General features: G+C 41.7%; 1 long non-coding RNA gene across 1 annotated transcript; it reads right to left on the reverse strand.

The window, feature by feature from the left end:
- Positions 1 to 768: 768 nt before the first annotated feature.
- LOC117507681 lies at positions 769 to 13,268 on the reverse strand. The gene is made up of 4 exons (XR_004559832.1): positions 13,192 to 13,268; positions 7,227 to 7,239; positions 6,838 to 6,840; positions 769 to 778 (listed from the first exon to the last, which is right to left on the reverse strand). It is a non-coding gene; the product is annotated as an uncharacterized LOC117507681 (long non-coding RNA).
- Between the last annotated feature and the right edge of the window lie 11,172 nt (positions 13,269 to 24,440).

Here is a 24,440-nt window from a genome sequence, read left to right on the forward strand (position 1 = left end):
AGTTTGAACATTAAAGATCTTGTCTTTGTGGTGTATTCATTGAATATAGGTTGAAGAGGATTTGCAGATCATTGTATTCTGTTTTTATTTTCATTTCACACAACGTCCCAACTTCATTGGAATTGGGTTGTAGGACCCAAGTGTGTACAACCCATGGAAATGTAACAAAACCAGAGTTTCACTTTTTTTTAATGTTGGGGTCCCTTTAGGAAAAGTCATAAAAAGTTTCAAGTTGAATAAAGAGTGTTATAGGACTTTTTTGCAGCTAAACAGTGGTGGGGGTCATTTTGACTGCAGAGACAACATGGGGGTTAAGTATGTGTTTCACCACAGCCCTTTCCATCCTTTTTGCAAAATGAACTACCATCTGTCCATCCACATTCATCACCCTGACACCAAATCTACTCATATCTTACTCATCACCTCTGTTCCCTTTACCAACATGCCCACCGAAGTCCGCTCTTATCACCACTTTTGGGGTTCACTCTCCACCACCTCATCACCACTCTAGCAGTCTTCTTTTCTTCCTTTAGCTTTATCTCAACCTACCTCCAACCACTCTTACATCTCTTCCCTCAATATGACCCCAGCACCACTTTCTCCTCCCATCCACACATGACACAACAAGTTCAACCCACCACCGATGCTCCTGCTCTTCTTCCACTCAGTCTCTTGCACACACAATATGTATACCTTTCTCTCTCCATCACATCAGTCAGCTCTGTCCCTTTACCAGTCATACTGCCAACATTCAAAGTCTTGACTCACTTCCACCCTTCTAGGTTTGCTCATTTACCACTGTACCTGGACATGTTCCAGGTACTCCTCTTCTTTGCCCAGCAGTAGCCTGATTTCCAAAGGCACCCCGTTGGGCAACATCATGGAGGTGGTCATTGTTAAAATAAAATAAATTAAACTGAAATTGAATTGAAATAAATTGAAGTCAACTATCTGTGACAGACAATAGAATAGTCCAACTGCCCAACTGCATGAAGAAATGTATCTATTTCAGCTACAAAAAAACAAACAAACAAAAAAAACAGTTAACACAAAATTTTGGTATGAATGCAGTGCTTCTATTGATTTTGGCGTGGGGAATGATGGCGCCAGCTACCAGGTGTCTGTTTGCACAAGCTGTGCAGTAAATAATTTCTATTAATGTCAAAAAATGTGATCATGTAACCAAAGTAAGAATTGTGCAGTGATTTCCGTTGGATTATACAATGAAACAATTCTTTGAGCACTCCACCCATCCTTCAATCAAACATGCACTGTAACATCAGCGGAGTATTGCTGGGTGTGTCATCCAAGAGTTGTGAATTTCAGAGTAAAAACAGTCATGTTCATTGTCTATGCATTTCATTGACATCATTAAATTGCTGATGCAATTTTGTAGACAGCAAGGTTTTAGTTTTATTGATAACTGGCCTTTGTTTTGGGGCCGCCATGGCTTACAGATGCCAGATGGCCTTCACCCTACTGGGGAAGGCACCGCCATCTTGTCTGCGAACACAGATAGAGCTCTCCAAGGAGGGTAGCGTTAGATCTATACAGCAGGCCACGGAGCAGGTGATTAGAGACCCTGCAATGCTTATGACAAATATGGGTGTGGAATCCATTAGTAAGTTAGTGTAGAAAATCCACTATGGTGATAGCGCAGTTTATGTGGCAGGGAGGGAAATTCCTCCAGTTGAGACTGTGGCCTATTTCTGTAGACATGTCCATAATAATCATAGAGTGATATGTTTTGCAAACTTAATACCTATTAATACATTCGATGGCATTGAAATTGAGGATGGCCCAGTGGCTGTTCTAGCAATATGAAATACTTTGTGTCTGTGTATAATAAATGTTATTGTGCTGTTTTGCACCTGTCTTAACGTAACCCTGAGAATGTATTTGTTGTTTAATTTTGTTTTAGCACTCTGGGGTCAGTCTGAACTGGGAGCGAAGAGCTGGATGTACTTGTTATTATTACACTGATAGCACGCTTTTGTTTTCGTAGCCACTAACGACTGGGAGTGGAAGGCATGCTGGGATCATTCTGAACTGGGAGGTGAAGAACTGCTTTTATTATAATCTTGAAATAACTTTCAGATGCCTGTTGATTAAGAAATTATGGCGCCAGGGAGGTTGAGTTGGCCACTCACCCTCCCTTCGCAGGACACACTAGAAAAGAGGGAGTAGAACCATGCTTCAACAGAGTCTGCTGCGGGTTAACGTAACGAACGCCCAGCCGGTTGACAGGCGCACTCTGCTGAAGGTGTTGGCTCTCCACCTTAAAGGCGTCACGGTAAGAGAGAAAATGCGCTGCAACCACTTGTGTGTTGATGTAACTGCTTTTTGGGGAATAAATATATGCCTTTTATTCTAGCAAAATGCAGTCTGTGTGATCAGTTCTGTGTGCCGATTCTGACCGAACCTTGTGTTTCAAAACATTTTTTGGCGTTGTCCGTCAGGATACGGTTTACGCTCAGACTACACACAGAAATGTCATTGCTTTAGATTGGGAAAGAGAGATGCGGAGGTGGGCATCTCAGCAGGAAGAAGTTGGTCCCGGGGGTGGGATTGGATCACTGTTTAAGGAAATAGGCCAGATTCTACGGCGACGTGGGGGGACGCCCTGGGCCGTGGACTGGAGCGATTCCCACCGTGGACTCCGCCAATTTTATGTGAAATGTTAAAACGGGTGGAGTTAAAGAGAAAGCTCCGTTGGGAGGTATTCATGAAATGATTTGGATTTGTGCAGAAGCCTGGAAAGAGCGGGTTTTAACTTTAGATACAGTCCGCTCATCAGAATGTGTTAAGTCACAAAAAGTGACAAAATTGGAGCAACAAGTAAAGCATTGGAAATTCAGGTTAAAGAATTGGGAGGATCATCTAACAACTGCTAAACAGTTGTTAGGACAATCAGTGACTATATATCAAAAGCTACCAGAGCTAGGAGAAAATAAGCAGCCACGTAATGTAAATACCAAACAGGTATGTTCATATGTAGCCGGGATGCCCCAGGATTGGGATCCTGATTGCTGGGATGGTGATATTTGGGGGGATGAGGGAGAAAATGAAGGCGGGTGGTATGATGGGGGCATAAGACCTGACCCACCACCTGGTCCGCTTTATCCCTCATTAGAAAATTTGCAGATACAGCCAATCATGCGACGACGACAAGAACAACAGGTGGTGCCACCTGTATTAGGTCCTTTAATGGACAATCACGGACATGTTAGACTGGGAGCAGATGGGCAGCCCATTCAGGGACCCATACCGCAACCTCAACCCGCTCCCAGATTAACAAATGTAACAGAAGATTATTCACAAGATGAGATTTCTCATATTACAAGTAAATTGAGACAGAAATCTGGGGAGCCACTGGATGCCTGGCTTAATCGCCTGGCAGAGGAGGGAGGTGACGCAGTGACATTGGATAATGGAGATTACAACAGATTTTCAGGTTTAAGTGCAGACAGTCGAGTAAATGCGGAGTTTCGAGCTGTAGGGAGAGGAATGGGGGAAGTAGATGCATTCCCGTTGGTTGATATGTACGCGGTAGCAGCTCAGGGGGTGTTCCCCAATTTTCATGATTGGCCTGAAATTAAAGGGCAGTGGGTGACATTAAAGGACGCCGTTAATCGGCTAACCAGATTGTGTACTCGGGAGTCAGTTTCCCGAGCAGCTAATGTTAACATACATGATGGAGAAGTACCCAAAATCATACGGGATGCTATAATACGTGATGCGCCGCCCCATTATCGGGCTGCGGTATTGACAATACTGTTGGGAGCAGCAGAATTGACATTTATCGCTATTAGGACTCGTCTTTTGGAATTGGCAACGTTGGGAGACTGGACAGATGTAAGTCGTAATCAGGAGGGGGCTCGACCCAAACAATACAAGAGCGATGGACCTCCTCGACCTCGTGGTCAGCCTGGAGGGAGTAGTAGAAATGACATGTGGAAAGCACTGTTACGAGCGGGAGTTTCGGCTGAGGAGATTGATGGGCTTCCAACTTCAGTTTTGGCCGAGAAATGTAAACAAAAGGGGCTGAAAATAAATTGTGTGTCAGGGATGCGCCCTGATATGTTTGAATTGGCTTCATTGTTGAAAGAAATTGTGCAGGGAGAAAAGAAAGGAGTGAAACCTAGTGCCCCTCCCCTACAGGAGGAGGAGGAGGAGGACTTTGATGATGATCTGGTGCAAATAGCTGCAGTCCGGAAAGGAAAGAAAGACAAAAAGAAGGGGAAAAATAAAGAAAGGCGTTCTTGGAGCTTTGACCCTTGCGAGGAAGATTAGGATGATGGTCAAACTCTTGTGGCCCGCCGAGAATTAAAACAATGGTTCACAAGTGATATCAGACCTCATGTGCGATTGGAAATATTTTGGAAAAAATCAGTTCAAGTCACCTCGGCTTTAGTGGACACAGGAGCGGAGGCCTCACTAATTCACGGTAATCCAGAGAAAATGAAGGGACCGGTGGTTCCTTTAACTGGATTAGGTGGACAATTGGTGTATGGAAAAAATATATCGATACCGCTTAAAATTGGAAATATGCCAATTAAAGTGTACACTGTAATAGTGACTCCAATTAATGAATGGATAATTGGCATGGATATTTTAGCTGGAATGACTTTGCATTTAGAACAGGGTAAATTTCAATTTGGGATAGCAAACGTAAGAATGATTCTGGTGGGAAAAGTAAAATGAAACCTTTTCCCATTCCAGAGGCTACATGTGTGATTAATCAGAAACAATATCGTATTCCTGGAGGACAAGCAGAAATTACTGCAACCATAAAAGACTACTTGGAGGCAGGAGTTTTGAAACCAGTGACAACAAAATGGAATAATCCATTGTGGCCAGTCCGTAAATCGGATGGTACATGGAGAATGACTGTAGACTTTAGAGGTCTAAATAAACATACACCGGCTTTGACTTCAGCTGTACCTGATGCTGTGAGTATAATTGAACGAGTGCAACATCATAGTGGTACGTGGTATGCTGTTATAGATTTGGCCAATGCATTCTTTACCATACCAATCCCAGAGGATAGGATGGAACAGTTTGCATTTACGTGGGAAGGACGGCAATATACATTCACAAGATTGCCACAAGGATATTTACACAGTCCCACTATTTGTCATAGAGTGGTGGCGGAGCATTTGGAACAGTTCCAGGTTCCAATGAGAATGATGATCTCACATTACATTGATGACATTATGCTTCAAGGAGATACAGAAGCAGAAGTAGTGGAATATCTACCGAAATTAGTGACTCATATGAAATCATTTGGCTGGGAAATTAATCCAGCAAAGATTCAGGGACCAGCTCAAACAGTGAAATTCTTAGGAATAGTTTGGAATAAAGGAGAGAGGGAAATCACACAAAAAGCTAAAGAGAAAATAGCTAACTTTCCAGTACCTCACAGTAAGACAGATGCACAACGATATATTGGTTTATTTGGATTTTGGAGACATCATATTCCACATTTAGGACAGATTTTGCAGCCTTTATATCGATGCACTAGAAAAAAAGAAGAGTTTGGATGGAGAGTGGTTAGAACCAAAAACTAATACGACTTTTGATACCAAAATGTGTGACAAAACAGATAAAGGTATGGCCTGTGTGCTGCAAACGGGATATGCCAATCCATGTCTAACCGACTCAGAGGTTGTACTTTGTGACTGGACTAGGGAAACACCAAGAGAAATGTTGTGGCAGATCGGCCCACATACTCTGTGTGTTGCAACAATGAAAAATAATTCACAAGTACCTTCGGTTCCGTTTACTGGCTGCCTGAACAATGTGCACTTATGGCATTGGGGAGACCGGACGTATCGTTTGACTAATTATTCTGTATCAAGTCGGCTGACTTCGGTACAATGGGATGTATTGCATTCCCCATGGAGTCTTTCCCTGGAGCGTTTCAAATGCGCATTGGAACAATCTACGGAAATTCAGCAATTAATAGAGTCACATACGTCCAACATCTCCAGTCTCATGGTGTCTACATTGATAGCTAGTGACCGGGTAAAACATGTGGCAAAATTAGTACAGCAAGCATCAGCACATCATTGGTGGGATATTCTTTTCAGGGATGTCTGTCACTGCCAGGAGTACCTTAGTGCCACCTTTGATACTATTAATTAGAGCAATATGTGTGATGACTTTTTGTAACACTTTTACATGTATCTATGTTATAACGTTTAAGGCGAGAGGTGGAATGGGTAATATTTCAACGAATGCGATGAAACTGACACTGTTAATTCATGATCCTTTTGGAGTAAACCAATATAATGTTACATTAGACCCCACAACATCGGGTTTTGTATATGAGTATATTGTTTGGGACAGGTATAATCACGAGCTATATTACTCAAAAATTTTGTTGTGAATCACTAGAAGAAATGTGGGAAATGCTATGACAGACATAATCGTTGGAATAGCTGGAGCCCAGCTTACTGAATCTGTTGCTGGTTACATAAATTGACTGGTGCAAAACACCAAGAGTGGAATGTATAATAAATGTTATTGTGCTGTTTGCACCTGTCTTACGTAACCCTGAGAATGATTTGGTTGTTTAATTTTGTTTTAGCACTCTGGGGGTCAGTCTGAACTGGGAGCGAAGAGCTGGATGTACTTGTTATTATTACACTGATAGCACGACTTTGTTTTCGGTACCACTAACGACTGGAGTGAAGCATGCGGGGATCATTCTGAACTGGGAGTGAAGACTGCTTTTTATTATATCTTTGAAATAACTTTCAGATGCCTGTTTGATTAAAGAAATTATGTGCGCCAGGGAGGTTGAGTTGGCCACTCACCCTCCCTTCGCCGGACACACTAGAAAGAGGGAGTAGAACCATGCTTCAACAGAGTCTGCTGCGGGTTAACGTAAACGAACGCCCAGCCGGTTGACAGGCGCACTCTGCTGAAGGTGTTGCGCTCTCCACCTTAAAGGCGTCACGGTAAGAGAGAAAAATGCGCTGCAACCACTTGTGTTTGATGTAACTGCTTTTGTGGGGAATAAATATACGCCTTTTTATTCTAGCAAAATGCAGTCTGTGTGATCATTTCTGTGTGCCGATCTGACCGAACCTTGTGTTTCAAAACAGTCTGCTACCTAAAATCCAGGTGGAATGTCTCAAACCTAAATCTACTTCCAGGCATCTAACATATGCTACTCTGGAACCACCCCTAAATCCAAACAGTTCAACTTTCAATCCCACGGAGGTCCTTAGTCTGGGTCTCATTAACCCTCTGCATGGGGCCGACACCGTCATATACAACGGCTAAGACCAAGCTTTACTAAATTATAAATAACTTTTGAATGATATGAGATAGAAACTTACTTTTTTTTTTTGCTGAAAAGTTAACTCCGCGGACTTTCGAGCCAGCCATCGGCCATCTTTGTACTCCTCATAGTAGCTGTGTGATGATGTGCGCAATGTGAGTGTCTAATTGGAATTGGTTCACCGTCACATGGTTTTCCAAAATCCAATCATAGGGCAGCTTTACCTCACGTGAAAAGCCAAAGATCGTTTTCAGGAGTGATGTGTTACTCGTTGGCCCATTTGAATAGCCCCCTGGGTGCTCCAATGAGTGTATACTATTAGTACATACACAGTGTGCCCTGCGCCATTACGCACAGCGATCAGTGAAAGCAGGAGCAGATGGAGAGCCTCTGATGACAATCTCAGGTGCTCAAACAAAGAGTGTGTAACTATCAGGATTGCTCCACTAGTTTGCATGTAAATGTACTGGACAACAAAACGCATAGACCATTTTGTATATATTGTTCAAATGTGCATTTGTGTTATGTTTGAACCTTTTTGTTGTACAGACTTTCACACAAGACCTCAAATTACCTTGATAAAGTCTCAAAACAGTTGTTTATTATAGTTTGCTGTGTGTTTTGAATAAATGTGTGTGGAAAATTATTTTCTTTGTTTTGTTTTTGTCCTTGCCTATTTTTGATTGTAAACCTTTATTACCACTTATACAACACAACAAAACATATATATTTTGAAAGCACAAATTGTCCTGAAAAAAGAGACATAAAACGTGATTGTGGGATGCAGGGAGAGCTGTTAACAGCAATAATACAACATTTATACAAGGCGAGGTGAACGTTCCAGAAAATGCCCTTGTACCCCAAGGGGTTAACATAAGATCACTGTCCTCAAAATCATTGCTGATTAATGATCTAATTATGGATCATCACTTAGATATCACTTATATGATTGGGTTATGTGAAACCTGTCTTAAACCTACAGCTGTCCTCCCCTTAAATAAGGCCTGCCCACCGGCGTACACATTTAGTCACAGCCCTCGAAGTAAGGTACGTACAGGTGTTGTTCTTATTTATAAATCTATGTTTAGTTTATTATCTGTTGGGAGTCATAAATATAAGTCCTTTGAGCATCTGTTTCTGTGCTCTGCTCACGATGCTATGTATTGCCAAGGTCAGAAGAATAAAAATCAGGCATATTACGTTGTACTTTGTCACTGGATATATGCCCCCTGGCCCATACTTTGAATTCTTAGATGGATTTGGTGAATTCACCTCTAACTTGTCATCTAGTGCAGATAACATTCTGATGACTGAATGCTGATAACAGAATTCAGTCATCAGAATAACAGTGCAGATAACATTCTGATGTCTGGTGACTTCAACATTCATATAAATAAGCCTTCTTATTCCTTCTGCAAATAATTTATGGAAATTGTGGATGTAAATGGTAAATGAAATGGTAAATGGACTGCATTTACAGTATATAACGCTTTTCCATCTGAATTGGATGCTCAAAGCGCTTTACAATTATGCCTCACATTCACCCCGATGTCAGGGTGCTGCCATACAAGGTGCTCACTACACCACCGGGAGCAATAGGGGATTAAGGCCTTGCCCAAGGGCCCTTAGTGATTTCCAGTCAGGCGGGGATTTGAACCCATGATCTTCTGGACTCAAGCCCAACACCTTAACGACTAGACCATCACCTCCCCTATGTATTAGGATTCCACCAGTGCATTCAGGATTCGATGCACATTAGTGGAAATACCCTGGATTTGGTTCTCGCATGTGGTATTGCTGTCACAAACATTGAAATCATGCCTCTTACATCAGTGGTCTTTGATCTCTCACTTATTAGGTTTACAGTTTTGCTGCCATGTTTAGTGGAACAACAACCTTATTTATCACTGCAGCAACACATCAACTCCTCAACTATGATTGAACTCAAAGCTAGACTGCCTGCAATCTTAGCTTCATATTTGGGAAATCCCCAATCAGTAGGTAGCCTTGTGGATAGTTTAAACTCAGTGCTCAAAACTACACTCGACATGTTTGCGCCACATATATTAAAACCACACCCCCACAAAACACCGTCACCTTGGTTCATTGATTACTTGCATGACCTCAAGAACAAGGCTAGAGGTCTAGGACAGAAATGGTATACTTAAAAATTAGAGGTATTCCACCTTGCATGGCGTGATGCTATCTAAGATTATAAGCGTGCACTACTGGCTACAAAGCGGGCCTATTACTCTGATTTGATCAACCAAAACAAGCATAACTCAAAGTTTTTGTTTGACACGGTGGTGTCAACACTTATTTATGGACAACCACCTGTAAGTCACTCTCCTTTTACAGCACAAGAGTTTGTGGATTAATTCAAGAAGAAAATAGATGACATTGCGGGGAATAATCTTTTTGAGCCATGGCAGTTTGCATTTATAAAACATAATTCCACAGAGACAGCTCTCACAAAAGTGGTGAATGATCTTCTGCTTGCAATGGATTCGGATACCAGTACGGTTCTGGTGCTGTTAGATCTTACTGCTGTTTGATACCGTGGATCATCAATAGGCTGGAGAATCATTTAGGGATAAATGGGAGTGCCCTTGCATGGCTGACATCACTCCTGACCAGTCATTCTCACTGTGTTTTGTACACAGTAACACGACATTATAACCTTAGTGACATGAAATTTGGGGTTCCACAGGGGTCAGTCTTAGGCCCCCTGGTTTTCTCCCTTTATATAGCATCATTGCTATAAATGGGCTTTTCCATCTGCATCAGATGCTCAAAGCGCTTTACAATTAATGCCTCACATTCACCCTGATGTGAGGATGCCCCCATACAAGGCACTCACTACACACCGGGAGCAATAGAGGATTAAAGACCTTGCCCAAGGGCCCTTAGTGATTTTCCAGTCAGGCTGGGATTTAAACCGAGCATCTTCTAGTCTCAAGCCCAACGCCTTAACTACTTGACCATTACGTCTGCTATGCTGATGATACTCAGTTATACATGCCAATAACTCTCATCCACATAAAATACTTAGAAAATTGCCTTGCATCAGTAAGAAGCTGGATGTCTAGCAATTTCCTACTTTTAAACTCTGATAAGACTGAAATGATGGTTCTTGGTCCAGTGAGACATGGGCATGAATTTGACTACCTAACGCTTAGCTTAGGCTCGTGTGTCATAAGTCACACTGACAAAGTGAGGAACCCTGGGGTATTTTTTGATCCTACATTGTCCTTTGACCTCCACATTGGCGATATTACAAGGACGGCTTTCTTCCACTTGCAAAATATAGCAAAGATTCGTCCCATCCTGTGTATGGTGGATGCTGAGACACAGACTCATGTGTTTGTCTCTTCTAGATTAGACTACTGTAATGTTCTTTTTTCTGGTTTACCGCAGTCCAGCATTAGGGTTCTCTAACTGGTTCAAAATGTTGCTGCCAGACTTTTGACTGGAAGCAGAAAGGTTGACCACATTCCACCCATTTTGGTGTCTCTTCACTGGCTTCCTGTCCCTGTGAGATCAGATTTTAAGGTTCTGCTACTAACCTATAAAACTGTTCATGGACTGGCACCTCCCTACTTAGTTGACCTAATTAAACCCTATGTACCGGCCCGGGCTTTGCATTTTCAGCGTGCAGGACTATTTTGTTTTCCTAGGGTGAATAAAAGGTCTGCGGGTCACAGAGCTTTCTCTTATCGTGCCCCTGTTCTGTGGAATGATCTCCCTGCATCAAGTCCAGACTTAAGACACGCTTATTTTCCTTTTTGTATGGCTAGCATACTGGCATAGTATGTTACTACGCTTTTTACCCTTTTAAATTAATTTATTAGGAACGGAGCGGGCCGCGGCCTCACTTTATCTAACTCTTTCTGTTGCCTGATTCTGTTTTTGTCTCTGTTTGAGGTGCAGCTCCATCCAGAGATGGGTGTGGTGTCTGTTCCTGTAACCCTCCTGTCCTGTGTACCAGCAAAATTTTGTGTATATTTGTTTTGTAAGTTGTTTTGTCAGTTGTGTTGGTATCATGGCCCAAGCAAAGGGTCACCCCTTTGTGTCTGGTCTACTTGAGGTTTCTTCCTCAAATCATCTGAGGGAGGTTTTCCTTACCACTGTCACCTGTGAGGGAGGTGATGGTCGAGTGGCAAGTGTTGGGCTTGAGACCAGAGGATCCTCGGTTCAAATCCCAGCCTGACCAGAAAATCACGAAGGGCCTTTGGGCAAGGTGCTTAATCCCCTAGTTGCTCCCGGTGTGTAATGGGCGCCTTGTATGGCAGCAGCCTGACATTGGGGTGAATGTGAGGCATTGAAGTATAAAGGGCTTTGAGCGTCTGATGTAGATTGGAAAAGCGCTATATAACTGCAGTCCATTTACTTGTGTGCTTGGTTGGACCTTACTTGTGTGAAGTGCCTTGAGGCAACTTTGTTGTGATTTGGCTCTATATAAATGAACTGAAAGTCCTCACGTGAAAAGGACGAGCCACTGCAGTAAACACGGAGGTGTGTAGGCTTTTGAAACGTGCACAGATGTGCAGTCGTGTTTACTTACACTATATAATGCCTTTGAGTTGAAGAATTGCATTCCAGTATCATTTAATAAGGTGCCGGATCCACAACATTAAATAAAATGTTTTTTCCCCCCCGACCTGCTGATCTTTTTGGTTTTGTTGCCTCACACAGACAAAACAGAGTTGATTTTCCAGTTGCTCTGGTACATCAACGTTTAGCCCATCTGAACTGACAGGGTTTGTCCTCATTATGTTCTGTTGTAATTTGATGAAATTATTGCATTTATAGTTTTTGAGTGATGGTGCTGAACTGTGTCTATTGACATTTCACAAGGTTCAGTGTGTCGACTTTTCCAAAGTGAAGCTGGTGTCATAACACACTCATTATAATGACATGCTGCTGGCCTCATAATACTGACATTTAGCAAAGAACTTTGGGATAATAAATGTGATTGGATGGTGAGTGCGTGCTCTCCCACAGTGCACGTGTTGTCACGACGATGTCCACTGTCGGAACCAGTGTTAGTGGATCAGTAAAATGAGTGTCATTTTTCATGAGGGTCTGGGTCCAGCTTGCCTCATCCTGCCCTCAGTTTGACACCGTGAATTATTCTCTAAGTGACACCATGCAGGTGTTTGATTCACCATCTCATTTAAAATTAGAGAAGGTTGTGTACGCTTCACCTAAAGCCCGCTCGGCCGCTGCAGGGGCATGGCTGTGATATTTTGCGCTTACAGCTGTGTAACAAAGGCCTCTGAACAGGCCGTTTACTGAACTTCTGTAACGTGACACACGGGGCTAGAAGACAGGATGCCTGAAAAGAAGCTGATGACTGATCATCGGTGGGTGAGGGGGTCTGCAGTCTGACTTCATCGCTATTGATTGGTTTGTGTGCATCAGTCAGGCCCCGTGACTGCACTCTGTATGAATCAATAACGCTCAGTGAAAAGGGCAGCGGCTCGGACTTTTTTTTACGTTTGCCAGCTCCCTGACACAAACACTACAAAACACTTTCAGCACAAACCCACAGGCTCAGATCTGAACACAGCATGTATCAGGTTTGACTGAAATAAGAGTGCGCAGACACAAAGACACACGCTTCACTCGAAAAAGACAGATGAGTTAAGTGTTTACCGTCTCATACAGTAGCGGTCAAAATAATACCAGTGTGTTTAAAAAAGTGAGTAAAGCTGAAAACCCTTAAAATAGCTTTTACTTCCATACACACAAATGCTTTGTGAACACTGCACAACCTATTCCAAGTCAAAACATGAAGAAAATTTGAGCAAATTTGTTATTACAGTACAGAAAATGAACAGAAAGGAATATTACGCTGTTCAAAAAAGTAGCAGTGTCTGAATTTTTCTTTCTGTGACGAAGAACGAAGCCAGCAAATGTTGTACCTGCTGGTTGTCGTGTATTTCTCTCTGAAAATCTGAGTAAAATGTGTCCTTCCACAGTGTCCTGTGATTAAAACATTGATTGGAGAGGAGTAAACGTACGGTGCATTCAGAAAGTATTCACACCGCTTCACTTTTTTTTTTTTGTGTTACAGCCTTATTCCAAAATGGATGAAAATATTTTTTTTCCTCAAAATTATACACACAATACCATATAGTGACAATGTGAAAAAGTTTTTTTTTCTTTTTTTTTTTTTTTTAGATTTTTGCAGATTTATTAACACTTCAAAAAACAAACAAACAAACAACAACAAAAAAAAAAACACAAGAAATCACATGTACGTAAGTATTCACAGCCTTTGCCATGAAGTTCAAACTTGAGCTCAGGTGCTTCCTGTTTCCACTGATCATCCTTGAGATGTTTCTTTCTTAACTGGAGTCCACCTGAGGTAAATTCAGATGATTGGACATGATTTGGAAAGACACACACCTGTTTACATATAAGGTCCCACAGTTGACAGTCAGAGAACAAACCAAGCATGAAGTCAAAGGAACTGATGTAGGCCTCTGTGGGACAGGATTGTCTCGAGGGACAAATCTGGGGAAGGGAACAGAAACATTTCTGCTGCTTTGAAAGTCCCAAAGAGCACAGTGGCCTCCATCATCTGTAAATGGAAGAAGTCCAGATCACCAGGACTCTTCCTAGAGCTGGCTGCCCATCAAAAACTGAGTAATCGGGGGAGAAGGTCCTTAGTCAGGGAGGTGACCAAGAACCCTTAGTGAGCTGCTTAATCTGCATGTCTTTGGATGTGGGAGGAAGCCAGAGCAACCAGAGAGAACCCACGCAAACACGGGGAGAACATGCAAACTCCACACAGAAAGGCCACAGGTGGGAATCAATCACATGACCTTATTGGTGTGAGGCAACACTGCTGACCACTAATCCACCATACTATGCTGCCCACGGTCAAAACTATTCCATTTATTAATCCTTTTAGTTCAACCAATAATTTGCATCACTTTTTACAGAAATTGGAGCAACTTAACTTTTGACCCCCTGTACAAACTGAAATTGATCTTTGTCACCATTTTTGCTGTTTTTGTTACCTTTTTGGAATTGTTGTGATCAGACAAATGATGTGTTGTACTTTTGAATATGATGGGAATATTTCCTCTGTGTAATTCTTCATTGACCTCTGCCTGGGATGGCTGATTTGATTAGGCTGGACTGTAAGTGTTGTTTTGCACCCTTAAGTATACTGATTTGGTCAAAATTGACTATTGGCTCATGAACTAGTTGAGCTTTGCTCACTTCTGAAACACACTGATATTATTTTGAAAAAAAAAGCGTCTGTTTCAGCTGTTCTTCAATAAAACCATTTCCACGTATTATTTATTATTTGTTGGCACTATTTGCTGACATCAAGGCAAGGAGGCGCAAAAATGAATTGAAACATCCAGTTACACCAAGTGCAGGTGCCACAGCAAATATGCTAAGCTCACTGAAATGAATAAAACTGAAAATCGCTTGAGTCCTTTTAAAATCAGAGGGAACCTGACGAGCAGATAATTAGCTGGAAGGGTAAAAAATAAATAAATATGTAAGCCAGCAGGCTGTAGTAGCTAAACACATTTAGATGTGAGGTTGATGTTAAGAAACATCACAGATAATAAAAGGTTTGTGCACATGAGACGTAAAAGTTGTTTCCAGCAGATTCCTCCAAGAACACAAATTCACACTTTCACATGTGGATCAAAAGTTCAACACTAGCTTTATTTTATTGCTGCATTTTGGGTGAAACGCCCCTACGTCAGAGCTTCATATCTTTTATTCACCTGTTTATCCACCTATGTCTGTTGACCACAACAGCACCACATGAGCAGCCACATCATCTTTCACAAGACCAAAGACGTGAAAGAAGGAAGATGGATGTTTGTTTTAGAACACCAATTGGAAACTATAAGAAAGCAGAAAAAAGTCCACAATCAAGCATTAAGAAACAAAAGAAGGAATTTGAGGAATAAAACTAGAGTCATGCATGAAGCTGAATATGAACTTTGATTGCCAGTGAAGATGGAGCTGAACACTGAGGTTTCACTGCCATGCTAATGGACTCCAGTCAGGCACAACTGGCACAAACAAATCAAGCAAGATCTGCCACCAAAATGTTTAATTTCAGGTGAAAACTTACCTGAATGTGGCCTGTCTGTGAGCAGCCAAGTATGCTAATTAATAACAATTACTTTGTGCTCTTACTATTTATATAATTGTGATTGTGTTAGCTGAGTGATCAGGATGCTAACAAGCATGAACTGAATTTTGTATTTGTTTCGTTGCTTTTGTATTGATTGCACGGTGAATTCACTGAACCCAGGTTTGAACCAGAATCTTTTCCCAACTGCTTCATAACATTAATGGTGTTGGGTTCCACCCCAAAACTGATGTTCCCTAACTGGTTAGAACAAAAAATATTGTTCTTGAACCCGTTCATAATGTTGAATGTCAGCTGTAGGACACTAAAAACACTGTATATGCATGGCCTGTATGTGGCGCTGTAATGCTTCCAAGAAAAACAGAGAAGACAGGAGCATGCGCATCAGGAGCTAGTCAAATGTAGCAACAGAAGCTCCAACTTTCCAAAGCAGCAATGAGTAAAAAAAATCCTTTTAAGGGCAAGAGGATCCGTGCTGATGATCTGCAATAAATTTATGGTGTATTTAAAGTGAAGCAGAATATTCTAGTGTTAATTTTGTCACATGTTTTTAGTTTATTCTTAGTCTTGTGTCAAATGTCCTCTTTAGTTTGAGTCATATTTAGTCTTTCATATAGCATTTTTATTTAGTCATTGTAGTCAAGTAAAAGTCTGTTTATTTTAGTCTAGTTTTAGTCAAAAGAGAACTGAATGAATTTTGGTCTCATTTCAATCAAGACATTTTATTATTTGATTAAAATAAAAAAATTCCGATCTACAGGCTCAAGGGCAGCAGCCTCTGCTGTGGGGGGAGGCAAAGCAGTGGTTGTGGGAGGAGTTCAGAGCAACCATGGAGAAGGACTTTCGGTCGGCACCAAGTTGTTTCTGGTGGACTGTGAGAAAATGGGGAACCAAGCTGTCTACAGTAAAGATGAGACTCTATTGACCTCAACTGAGGATGTAATCCGGTGCTGGTAGGAACACTTTGAGGAACTCCTGCATTAGACTGGAGCGCCCTCTATAGTAGGGGCAGAGCTGGAAGCTGATGGAGGATTTTCATCAATTTCCCTGGGGGAAGTCACTGAGGTAGTCAAACAACTCTGCAGTAGCAAGGCCCCGAGGGTTCATGAGATCCATCCAGAAATGCTGAAGGTTCTGGGTGTGAAGGGATTGTCTTGGATGAGAAGTCTCTTCAACATTGCGTTGAGGTCTGCGACAGTGCTTAAGGTGTGGCAAACTGGGGTGGTGGTCCCCATATTTAAAGAAGGGAGTGTGTGCCAATTACAGGGGCATCACAGTACTCAGCCTCCCTGGTAAAGTCTACTCCAGGGTACTGGAAAGGAGGGTTTGCCGAAAGTCGAACCTCTGATTGAAGAGGAACAGTGCGGGTTCTGTCCTGGTCGTGGAACAACTGACCAGCTCTTCACTCTCACAAGGATCATGGAGGGTGCCTGGGAGTATGCCCATCCAGTCTACATGTGTTCTGTGGACTTGAAGAAGGCATGTGATCGGGTACCCCAGGAGATACTGTGGGAGGTGCTGTGGGAGTACAGAGTGAGGGGGTCCCTTCTCTGTACTCACAAAGTGAGAGCTGTATTCGGGTGCTTGGCAGTAAGTTGGATTCATTTCCAGTGGGGGCTGGCCTCCGCCAGGGCTGCACCTTGTCACCAATGCTATTTGTGATATTCATGGACAGGAGATCGAGGTGTAGTCGGAGGGAGGAGGGTTTCCACTTTGGTGGGCTCAGGGTCTCATCACTGCTTTTTGCAGATGATGTGGTCCTGTTGGCTTCATCGGCCTGTGACCTCCAACACTCACTGGATCGGTTTGCACCGTGTGAAGCAGCTGGGATGAGGATCAGCACCTCTAAATCTGAGGCCATGGTTCTCAGCAGGAAACCAATGGATTGCTTACTCCAGATAGGGAATGCGGTTTTGCCATAAGTGAAGGAGTTTAAGTACCTCAGGGTCTTGTTCATGAGTGAGGGGACAATGGAGCGTAAGACTGGTGGGAGAATCAGCGCAACAGGGGCAGTATTGCATTCGCTCTACCATACTGTTATGACAGAAAGGGAGCTAAGTCAAAAGGCAATGTCATGATTTGGGTTTTGCCAGCTTTTATTTCTTGGCTTTGTGTTTTTCAGTTACATTTTGTTTATTCTCTTACTGGGGTTTTTCTGTCTGGGTCTGTCTTTCCTGTCTGTCTCTGCTGGCTCTTGGTGGTGGGTGTTTCCCTCTGTCTGGCCACACTCTCCTTCTGGTATGTTCCACGCACACCTGTTCTCTATCTGCACCTCATCACTTGGGTGTATTTAATCTCCCCATTGAACCTTACTTGTTTTGTTACTGTTGCTTGTTTTGGACTGCCTTTCTGTGTAACGACTCCAGCCTGTTTACCGAGTAAACGCCATAACGCCACTGAGCTGTGTACCTGCGTCCTGAATTTGTGTCCAGCCCATCTTGCCTGTCAAACCTGATAGGCAAAGCTCTTGATCTACTGGTCAATCTTTGCTCCTGACTTTGGATCTTTGGATCATGACTGAAAGAACTAGATTGTGGGTATAAGAAGCCAGAATGGGCTTTCTTAGGAAGGTGGCTCATGTCTCTCTTAGAGATAGGGTGAGAAGCTTGGTCATCTGTGGGGAGTTTGGACTAGAGCCGCTGTTCCTGCTGAGGTGGTTCAGGCATCTGGTAAGGATGCCCCCTGGGTGCCTCCCTAGGGAGGTGTTCCAGGCACGTCCATGTGCCCAGGACTAGGTGGAGAGATTATATCTCCACACTGGCCTGCGAACGCCTCGGGATCCCCAGTCAGAGGTGGTCAATGTGGCCCAGGAAGGGGAAGTCTGGGATCCCCTGCTGAAGCTGTTGCCCTCGCGACCCAGATAAGTGATTGAAAATGAGTGAGAGTGAATTTGTGATTATTTTTGATTACCATTTCAGTCAATATAGTGTTTCAAACGTCTGAAATCATGAATGTTACCATCACATGACGTAATCCTTCAAAGCCTATATAATGTGAAACTTGATCCAGAATCCAGGTCTGGAGCACCTCCAAAATTTAATGGAGGCTTCCATGGGCCAGTGTGTATCTGTGGTGAAAATTCTGTGATAATCAATGCAGTAGTTTTGATGTAATCCTGCTAACAGTAGTCCTTCAAAGCCTGTATAAAGTAAACTTGATCCAGAATCTGGATCTGGACCTCCAAAATTTAATGGAGTCTTCCTTTGTCTAATTTCTATCTGTGGTGAAAATATTGTCACAATCCGTGCAGTTGTTTTGATGTAATCCTGCTAACAGCCAGACAAACAAATAAATAAATAAAGACTGATGATTTTATTATGTCCTTGGTGGATGTAATTATTTGGGAAAACTGACAGGGAACACCCTAAAATTGAAAATCTGCATGATGGCACAGCACCATTATGCCATTGCTTAAGAGCCCTGAATGTTAATGTTCTCTGTTTTAACATTTGCTGTACAGTTTGTCACAGCCTAGCAAAGTTAACAAACAAATAAAATTATTGTTGAGAGCAAACATTTTTAAGATTGGTGGCCTACCCAGTCTCACGCTTCTTTTTCTTGATCCTGTCACGAAATGAGTCACATTTTATTTAAATTTTTTATTAATTCTACTATTCCGAAGCTGACCCTTCCCCTAACCCTAACCATAACCTAACCATGTCCTTAACCCTAATCATGAACTAATAGATTAATTCACTATATTGTGATTCCTTCAGAAACCGGCATGAGATTGGGTTGAATATTTACCTCTTATGATAACTGAGACTGCAAAAAGGCACAGGCCTCAATTCAATTTATTTCATTTATAGAGCACCAAATAACAACAATGCAGAAGTCCAATAAGGCCTCTTAGACTGCCTGCTGGTCACATTGGTAATCTCTCTGCTTTCTCCACACACTGTGACCTGGACAGGTAGAAGTGAAAAAAAATGTGGTTTTAACTAATTATCATGATTTTAAATATCCAATACTGTTTCAGAAAATTAAAAAAAAAAGGTTTCTGGTTTAGTTTTATTCCACAAACCAGTTTAAAGCCTTGCATTGAACCACCCAAAAATAAAATGACATTGCTTCTGAATCGGCTCTGACAACCATAAACTGGGTGTGTTGCAGTTTCATCCAGCCTGGCAAACATAAAACAATTACAAAATGCAAACCATACCATTACATCCAACATCCCTGCAGTTATATATTTTTCACCAGCAAAGAAAAGCATCTTTAATCTGCATTTATACTTGTTATTGATAATCAAATCAAACTGCATGCCATCTATCACAAATAAGTTTAAATTTGACAAATCTTGATTTGTCATTGCTCACCTCATCTGTTTTATGACCTTTAGTTACCACCAAGTTTTATGATAGCACAACAGCACTGCCACCAGACAGCATGCACAATTACATTTTTGTTCTCATTGGCACAGCTGTTCACATCTGGTGCATTTTTTCACCAGATACAGTGGGGTAAAAAGTATTTAGTCAGTCCCTGATTGTGCAAGTTCTCCTACTTAGAAAGATGAGAGAGGTCTGTAATTTTCAACATAAGTACACTTCAACTGTGAGAGACAAAATATGAAAAAAAAAATCCAGGAAATCAAATTGTAGGATTTTTGAATAATTTATTTGTAAATTATCATGGAAAATAAGTATTTGGTCAATAACAATAGTTCAACTCAATACTTTGTAACATAATCTTTGTTGGCAATGACAGAGGTCAAACGTTTCCTGTAAGTCTTCACCAGGTTTGCACGCACTGTAGCTTGTATTTTGGTCCATTCCTCCATGCAGATCTCCTCTAAAGCAGTGATGTTTTGGGGCTGTCACTGGGCAACACAGACTTTCAACTTCCTCAACAAATTTTCTATGGGGTTGAGGTCTGGAGACTGGCGAGGCCACTCCGGGACCTTGAAATGCTTTTTACAGAGTCATTCTTTCGTTGCTCGAGTGCCATGTTTGGGATCATTGTCACGCTGGAAGACCCAGGCACGTTGCATCTTCAATGCTCTCACTGATGGAAGGAGGTTTTGGCTCAAAAGCTCATGATACATGATCATATGTGATACATGATCAGTTGTCCTGCCCCCTTTGCAGAAAAACAGCCCCAAAGCATGATGTTTCCACCCCCATGCTTCACAGTAGATATGGTGTTCTTGGAATGCAACTCAGCATTCTTCTTCCTCCAAACATGACGAGTTGAGTTTTTCCCAAAAAGTTCTATTTTAGTTTCATCTGACCACATGATATTCTCCCAATCCTCTTCTGGATCATCCATATGCTCTCTGGCAAACTTCAGATGGGCTTGGACACGTACTGGCTTAAGCAGGGGGACACACCTGGCACTGCAGGATTTGAGTCCTTCTCTGCGTAGTGTGTAGCCTTTGTTACTTTGGTCCCAGCTCTCTGCAGGTCTCTCTGTGTAGTTCAGGGATTTTTGTTCACCGTTCTCATGATCATTTTGACTCCATGGGATGACATCTTGCGTGGAGCCCCAGATCAATGGTCTTGTATGTCTTCCATTTTCTTACAATTGCTCCCACAGTTGATTTATTCACACTAACCTTCTTGACTATTGTAGATTCACTCTTCCCAGCCTGGTGCACATCTACAATTTTCTTCCTGGTGTCCTTCGACAGCTTTTTGGTCTTGGCCATGGTTGAGTTTGGAGTCTGACTGTTTGAGGCTGTGGACAGGTGTCTTTTGTACAGATAACGAGTTCCAACAGGTGCCATTAATACAGGTAACAGGTGGAGGACAGAAGAGCTTCTTAAAGAAGTTACAGATGTGTGAGAGCCAGAATTCTTGCTTGTTTGTGGGTGACCTAATACTTATTTTCCACCATAATTTACAAATAAATTCTTTAAAACTCCTACAATGTGATTTCCTGGATTTCTCTTGGATTTTTTCCTCATTTTTTTTTCTTCACAGTTGAAGTGTACCTATGTTGAAAATTACAGACCTCTCTCATCTTTCTAAGTTGGAGAACTTGCACAATCAGGGACTGACTAAATACATTTGTGTCCCACAGTATGTACAATTAAGCAAATGATTTTTGAACAAAATCCTGCATGATAAAATTATGTTTCTGGCATAAAACACTGTATTTCATATGGACTTAATATACACAGAAACAGAGCATCTTTGTTATTATTATTATTATTATTATGTATATGTCACAGACATGAACGAGCGAAGCTCCTCAGCATCTCACCATGTCATTTAGGTGCTTCAGACTTTTTTTGAGCAAATGATTTAGGGGAGCATTAGCATGGCTAAAAACTTTCACCTTCTGGTAGGGCGTATCCCCCCAGACCCCTCACCTTTTTAAGCATTTTTCTTTTTTGCATTTCAGCTTCTGGGGGTGCTCCACCCCCAGACCACCCCCCCCACCCAATTACAGCCATCTTAACCCCTGCCACCTTAAGCATTTTTTCATGTAGATGTAAATTAATATTGAAAGTTTTCAGCTAGTTGACAGTAGGGCTGCACAATATGTCCAAATTATCATATCACAATATTGTCATATCAATATGATATGCAGTTATATTAACTCACGCATTAACATACATGTGAATGTCACAGCGGCTTTTTAAAAATCGAAGGCAAGACTCAGTTCAGTTTCCACAATATATTATTGTCATTGGTTGTAACAGGAAAGCTGATCAAAGAGAAAAGAGCTTCTTTTAAGTGTCAACCCCTGGCCAATTGCTTCACTAAAAGCTTCATGAATCGAAGCTTTAACAGTTCATTGGCAATGACGATATGATATATATGGTCAATGAACACGCAGTACACAGATATTATAAAAGTACACACTGAACGTGTATATTCAATGTGAACATGCACACTCATACACACAAACATGAAATTCACAAGTATTACTTCACTTGGCCGAGTATCTTTCCTTTCAAGTCATCAGTTATTTTTAACTTTAGCCAAAAATGTCTCATGTATAGTTTTGTCATAATGGCTGCAACATTTTAATTCTCACTCCCCATATATTGATAAATCACCAACATATAGATAAAAATAAGCGCATGACCTTGAAACTTGCAGAGACCTCAGGTATGATCAACTTACAACCCCAATTCCAATGAAGTTGGGACGTTGTGTAAAATGTAAATAATAACAGAACACAATGATTTGCAAAACCTCTTCAACCTACATTCAATAGAATGCCCCACAAAGACAAGATTAATGTTCAAACTGATGAACTTTATTGTTTTTGTGTAAATAGTTGCTCATTTTGAAATGGATGCCTGCAACACGTTTCAAAAAAGCTGGGACAGTGGTATGTTTACCACTGTGTTACATCACCTTTCCTTCTAACAACACTCAATAAGTGTTTGGGAACTGAGGACACTAATTGTTGAAGCTTTGTAGGTGGAATTCTTTCCCATTCTTGCTTGATGTACGACTTCAGTTGTTCAACAGTCCGGGGTCTCTGTTGTCATATTTTGCGCTTCATAATGCACCACACATTTTCAATGGGCGACAGGTCTGGACTGCAGGCAGGCCAGTCTAGTACCTTCACTCTTTTACTACGATGCCACGCTGTTGTAACACGTGCAGAATGTGGCTTGGCATTGTCTTGCTGAAATAAGCAGGGACGTCCCTGAAAAAGACGTTGCTTGGATGGCAGCATGTGTTGCTCCAAACCCTGGATGTACCTTTCAGCATTGATGGTGCCATCACAGATGTGTAAGTTGTCCATGTCATGGGCACTAACACCCCCCCCCCCATACCATCACAGATGCTGACTTTTGATCTTTGCGCTGGTAACAATCTGGATGTTGTTTTTCCTCTTTTTTCCAGAGGACACGGCATCCATGATTTCCAAAAACAATTTGAAATGTGGACTCAGACCACAGCACACTTTTGTCCATTTAAAATGTGCTCGGGCTCAGAGAAGGCAGCTGTGTCTCTGGATGTTGTTGACATCTTAAGGCCGTGTGATTCACTTTCTCTGTTCACTGATTCAACGGGTCTGCTCAAACCAGATCTTGACTTCTACAACGTCTGCAAAAAAAATGCAAGTAGGATGCAGTTATAATGTATAAGGAAAGCAGCAGAAACTGCTAAAGACGTATTGTATTCTCCATGGACATGGAGGACGTGGTCAAACTTTGCCAATGTTAAAAAAATACATATTGAGGATGTAGTCATATCAGGTTGCAGTAAGAACTCAATAAGGATGTAGTAATTACTATATTGATATATTAACAACATAATTCACCAAATAGGAACTTCCCTGATGTAGTTAGTACAAGTGCAGTGCAGACAGACCCCTCCCAGCAGCAGTTTGTGGACTGCTTTGTGAAATGTGCTAGTCGCTGTCTATGGTGAAATGCAGGGAAAAAAGCAATCTCATGCAAAAAAGGTTTGCTTCAAAGCCTGCGCTCAACACACACGCACAGAGCATATCTGAGCGTGGGGTCAAACAAAACAGGTCCTGTCACTCTCAACTGGTCACATTTTTACGTTTGTTCCCCTTTTCTGTCATCTAGTGCAGTGTTTTTCAACCTTTTTTGAGCCGCGGCACCCTTTTTATATTTACAAAATCCTGCGGCACACCACCAACTAAAATAATATTATAATGCTATTACCTCTGGTTTTGCGCAAAACCCAATTATCGCAATAGAAAATCGATACAGAAAACATCGCATTTCGAAAATCCTCAAGCATTTTGCGCTCTGATCTCAAGTAGGGCTGTCACGATTAGAAATTTCTGGAGACGATTAATTGTCAGACAAATAATTGCGATTGACGAATATATTGTCTATTTTTTTTCTTTTTTTCCCCTTCTTTATATTCTACTATTGTAGTATAATTACATAACTCTGGAAGAACGTTTGGCTTCTGTGAGTGGAGAAACTGGGAATGGTGCAACATTTTTATTTTTATCTTCATTTTACATACAGTCCCAACTTTTTCTGATTTGTGGTTGTTTCTGTTGCATTTCTGAAATTGTTTCTCCTCATCAGTCACGTTTTGTGCTTAAACACTACATTAAGCT

Source organism: Thalassophryne amazonica, chromosome 3, assembly GCF_902500255.1.
Source record: "Thalassophryne amazonica chromosome 3, fThaAma1.1, whole genome shotgun sequence".
Lineage (NCBI taxonomy): Eukaryota > Metazoa > Chordata > Actinopteri > Batrachoidiformes > Batrachoididae > Thalassophryne > Thalassophryne amazonica.